Source organism: Tupaia chinensis, unplaced genomic scaffold, assembly GCF_000334495.1.
Source record: "Tupaia chinensis unplaced genomic scaffold, TupChi_1.0 Scaffold000115_1, whole genome shotgun sequence".
Lineage (NCBI taxonomy): Eukaryota > Metazoa > Chordata > Mammalia > Scandentia > Tupaiidae > Tupaia > Tupaia belangeri.
Genome location: NW_006159579.1, coordinates 2,314,367 through 2,320,001, shown reverse-complemented (window position 1 = coordinate 2,320,001; position 5,635 = coordinate 2,314,367). Strand labels below are relative to the sequence as shown.

Genomic DNA, 5,635 nt, shown 5'->3' with positions numbered 1-5,635 from the left:
TAACACGGCATGAGATGTTAGAGATTCTTTTTTTTTTTTGAGATGTTAGAGATTCTTATAAATAGATTATTTGATGTTCTATATGATCCATATGTCAAAATTAGTGATTCCTTTTGCCCACCTTATATTGAGCTGCTGCTACGTAATGGAATTGCCTTGAGACATCCAAAAGATTCAACTCAAATAAGATTAGAAGCCTTCCATGGGGACCAGCAGGTGGCATGGTGGTTAAGATGCTGGACACTCCCACATGGCCGACCATGGTTCAAGTCCTGGATCTGGTGGCATGCTTTCTCACATTCTCTTTCTCTGTGTCTCTCTCTGGTCAAATTAAAATGAATAAATAAATAAAAATAAATAATTTTTTTAAAAAAGAAGAAGCCTTCCATCATTAAAAGGATGAGGTTTTTCTTTTTTTTTTTTTTTCTTTTTTACACAGTAAAGAATCATGTCATTCAAGGATAATGGAAACATAGGACTATTTAGATAAAGAACAGTATTGCAAATCAAAAAACACAGTCCATCTTTCTTTTATTCTTTGTGACACATGCTACCATCTACTATTCACTTTAAAATGGTCCTTTCTTATTGAGTGCTTTGGTGTTTTAAACTGTATGAAGAAGATTGTAAATAAAAAGTATTCTAGAGGGGCTGGCAGGTGGTATGGTGGTTAAAGGCACTGGACACCCACATAGCCACCATGGTTCGAGTCCTGGATTTGGTGTTTCTTTCTCACTTTCCCTCTCTCTCTCTCTGTCTCCCTCTAATTAAACTGGAAAATAATAATAATGAATAAAGTTAAATAAAATAATCCTTTAAAAATAAGTATTCTAGACTTACAAAGTAGTTAATGTATCTTACTTCATGCAATATTCTTTGAAAAAATTAATTCATGAACTTGCTAGTGTAATACTTTTTTAAAAAATTTATAACAGTATGTTTTTCATTTTAAAAAATATTTATTTAATTTTATTTGTTATTATTATTTTAATTTTATGAGAGAAGGAGAGAAAGATAAAGTGAGAGGGCAAGTCGCCAAGTCCAAGATTTGAACCATAGTCAGCCATGTGGGAGTTCAGCACCTTAGCCCCCATGCCACCTGCCAGCCCCTATAACAATATGTTTTATGCATTTTGCATTCCAATTGGTGCTTAACTTCTTTATATTTTGGAATTATTATGTAGATTATTTTAATTTGCAGATAGATTTAAAATTGAAGTAATAATCTGATATAGAAGGAGGCATAATTAAAAATATTTAGTAAATATCTTTCATCTGTATTGCCTTATTTCTAGATATGTAAAAATGTTAGGATATAAACATACTAATGGATAAAGCTACCCTGAGAACTATATTTTGCTGTGTGTTATGTACCAAGTGACATTATGTATTAATACATTTTTTTATTCTGCTAGTTATAACCAACAAAATTGTGTTCATGACATTTTGTTAATTCTTTATGAATTATAAGTAAATAAAATTTCTGAAAACCTCAAAAAAATTATGCCAAGTACATGTGTGTGCATGCCCAGTATCCTGACAGGATGGAGAAATGGAAGTGAAGGGATTGTGGCATGACCATGCCCCATTGGGAGGTACTTTCTCCATATTTCTCTCTCCCCCTCTCGCTCTTTCTCTCTCTGTCGTTTTATGGTGAGCACACATGTTCTCTGGCAAAAAAAAAAAATTAAGGGCCAAATTTGACAATGTTTATCAAAATCACAAATACTCAGACCCTTTTAGGAAATAATCCTACAACTATTTCCCCAAAGGTTCCCTTTGGGTGGACATTTAGATTACTTCCCATATTTTGCCATTAGATTCAGGATTCCTTGTACAGTCTGATGATTTTTTTTTTTTTTTTTTGGAGAGGTTTTCGCTATAGGGTGCGTGCGCTCACCAGACAGACAGAGAGAGTCATAGAGACAGAAAGCGAGAAATCACCCCCCAGGGGGGATGGTCACGCCGCAATCCCTTCTCCTCCATTCTCCTCTCGGGATCTTGGGCATGCACGCACACGCACCCAGGGTGAGTTTTAAGCCATCAGGTCTGGGACGCGAACTGCGGTTGACTACATGGGAGTCCAGCGACATAGCCATTATGCTAACTGCTGGTTCCCCAGTCTGATGAATTTTCACAAAGTAAATGCTTAAGTCACAGAAATTATGAGAAATTTTCCACTCAGACCCTCTCAGTTGCTACCCCTCCCCTGGGGTAATAGAATCCTGACGTCTAACCTCACAGATTATTTTGCCTATTTTCAAAATTTATATAGATGGAACTCTACATTATATATTCCTTTCTTCTTTCTCTCAACATTGTATTTGGGGAATATCTAATTCTTTTCCTAGAGCTTAGTTTGTTCCTTGCCTGCCTCCTGCAACTAGGAAGGAACTCTTGAGAGCAGGGGCTTGGTCTACATCCTCAGCACTTTGCAGAGTGCCTGTGTGTAGTAGAAAGTCAATAAATAACTACTGTGGCTGTGGTTGCAGATGGGATGACTTCTGGAGTCTGCTCTGACCTCAGGAGTTTACAATTCCAACACTTTTTAAAAATTTTTTATTTACTCACTCATTTATTTCAATTTGACCAGAGAGAGAGAGAGAAAGAAAGTGAGAAAGCAAGTCACCAGGTCCGGAACTCAAACCACTGTTGGCCATGTGGGATGTCCAACGCCTTAACCACCACTCCACCTGCTGGTCCCCGATGATTCCAACATTTTAGAACCTAGCCCCACAAATATTATTACCGATGTACCCTAATTCCTAGAATTCCTTCTCTGGATAAAGGCATGGAAGGACTCTGAAAATGCTACTATATTTAGGAGGGCCACATGAATTCAGAATGCATCTGAAAGCTGCTATTCCATGTTCAAGACTGGACAGGATACATTCCTTGTTTAGGAAAGGAAAGATACTCAAGGAAGATATCAGAATGGAAGAGTGTGAAGGATAAAAGCAAGTCCAGGGGCCAGCAGGTGGTATGGTGGTAGAGGCACTGGATCCAACATGGCTGACTAGACATTTAAGTCCCACACCCAGTGACTTGAAAAACACATTTATGTGTTCAAATTCCTAAGAGGAGAATGTAGGAGAAGGGACTGTGGTGTGGCCATCCTCCTCGGGGGGTAATTTCTCATTTCCCTCAGTTTCTATATGTCTCTCTCCAGTGAGTGCATATGTTCTATGGCAAAAAAAATAAAAAGCAAGTCTGATACTTAGACTGGGAAGAGGGGCTTCACAACAAGGTCCCTTCCCTCAGAGAGCTGCCATTCCCCTAGGAGGCAAAAGATAAATAATCCTTTTTTTTTTTTTTTTTAGAGAGGTGTTTTTTGTTTGTTTGTTTGTTTGTTTGTTTTTGCTATAGGGCGCGTGCGCTTGCCAGACAGACAGAGAGAGACAGAGAGACAGAAAGTGAGAAATCACCCCCCCCAGGGGGGATGGCCATGCTGCAATCCCTTCTCTTCCATTCTCCCCTAGGGATCTTGGGCACGCACGCACACACGCCCATCGTGAGTTTAAGCCACCGGGTCCTGGACTCGAACCACGGTCGACTACATGGGAGTCCAGCGACATAGCCATTACGCTAACTGCTGGTCCCTAAGCAAATACATTTTTAAAGGTAATTATAGATTGTTCTAAGTGTTATGAAGGAAATAAAGAGTAATGCTCTGGAGGCTCATGGGGGTGGTAGGGAGGGCCTCTCTGAAGAGGTGACATTTAAGGTGAGACCGGAGGATGAAAAGGAGCAAGCCAGCCAGGCTAAGAACCTGGGGAAGAATAGCCCAAGCAAAAGGAATAACAAATACAAAAGTCATGTGGAAGAAAATGGCTTCGGATGTTTGAGGCACTGTCACAATGGTGGTGCAGGTAGGTGTGGGAAATGAGGGGAGATATTTACAAGAAGAGGTCAGAGAAGTAACAAGTGGGCAAGACTGCTCAGAGTCTTGAAGGGCTTGAAACGGACTCTGGATTTTACTACAAGTGCGTGAAATTTGTTAGGGCAGGACAGTAAATAATTTGAAGCTTAATAAGGACTGCTCTGGCTACCATAGAGAGAATGGATTGGAAGGCATGAGAGAGAGCCGTGAAGAGACTGCTACAGTCCCAGTGAGAAACGACAGGCCTGGACAGGCAGAGGCACAGGACGGGCAGCATGACCAAAACACCAAGGCAGGAGAGAATGAAGGTAGTCACACAGGCTGAGGCTGGGCCACCAGGGCACAGAGGGAGATGAGGCTGCACTAAGCAGTTGGGACTGGATTATGAAGGGCTTCAAAAGCCAGATTAAGATTTGGAGTTCCATCCTGCAGGAGTTGGGGCACCATCAAAGACATTTTTATTTATTTTTTCTTCTTCATCAAAGAGCTCTGAGCAAGGGCATTTGACAGGGTGGCCAGATTTATGTGTTCCTAAGATCCCTGTGGCAGCTGGTGTGGAGGATGTACTGGGTGTGGGGCTGGGGGCAGGAAGACTTCTCAGGGGGAGGCTGCCATAATGGTCCAAATGCAAGGTGGTGAGGCCTGAAGAGGGTGGCTGGGCCTCTGCTCATCCCAGGTTTGTCCCCCTCCTGGGGCCCTGGGCAGCTGCAGAAGGCCCGAGTGGGCCCCAGCTCTGATGCTTCAAGCAGAAAATAGGATGAGGGCAGCCAAAAGGCATCGGGGCTGTTTATCCGGAGGAGAGACGCCTCAGCATGAATTTATGACTAAAAGGCTGCTGGGGGGGAGCGGGTGGGGGACCAGCTGTCCCCCATCCTTACAAAGGACAAATAAAGGAGGGGACTGTGGTCTCAGCTTCAGCGAGAGGAAGGAGGTTAGACATAGGGGATGGGGAGTGGGGGTGTCCTGGCAGCATCAGAAGATGCAAGGGCCCTTTGGTGATCATGTAAACCATCGCTCTCATTGAATGGTCAGGGAGATTGAAGTACAGAAAAAGCAAGTCCTTGCTCAGGGTCCCATAGTGAATTAAAGCTATAACTAGACCCAGCTGCATAGCCTCACTTCTGAGGACCCCAGGGACCTCCCAGAGTACTCACATGTGCACCTCAGACTGTCTCCTGAAGAATTCTGGGATGTGGCTACCTCAGAAACATGCACATGCACCCATCCCATAGGGATGGACTGGTGGTGTCCTAAACCCCAGCTCTGGCTCTGGACCAGGACTCTGATTTGCTGCATCCTTGCATTCTACCTTTGTTTCAGGTACTCCGTGTCTTGATGGCTCTGTTTCTGCACACCTTCCCATCCCATCCCAGTCAGTTTAATTAATTTTGGTATTTGGTGGAAGTCGCATCTCTCAAAGGTCTTGGTCTTTCTGTGTTACCTTGCCTCTCTCTCTGCCCTCTAAGACTATATTTCTCTGCTTGGCCTCTGACCACCTGTCTAGAGCTGAGCTGGGCTATGCTGGGCCTACCTCCCACCCACCATGGGCCCTCGCTGGTAGACTGCCCCCGTGTAGACAATGCTCAGGCCCAGTGCCCAGGCTGGGACAGGTGACAGCAGCTGTGGATCTATCTATAGCTCCCTTGCCCTTCAATTGTTCTCAACTTCAAACAATGGTTGGGCCCTGGATTAGAGACACCCCTCAAAGGCCCTGTTGAAATGGATCAAGGGGGCAGGGGATGAAGTCATGAGGGC

At 43.4% G+C, this 5,635-nt stretch overlaps 1 pseudogene; it reads left to right on the top strand.

The window, feature by feature from the left end:
* LOC102481353 (centromere protein K-like) overlaps positions 1–2,453 on the top strand; it is a 3,624-nt pseudogene extending 1,171 nt beyond the window's left edge.
* Positions 2,454–5,635: the final 3,182 nt, after the last annotated feature.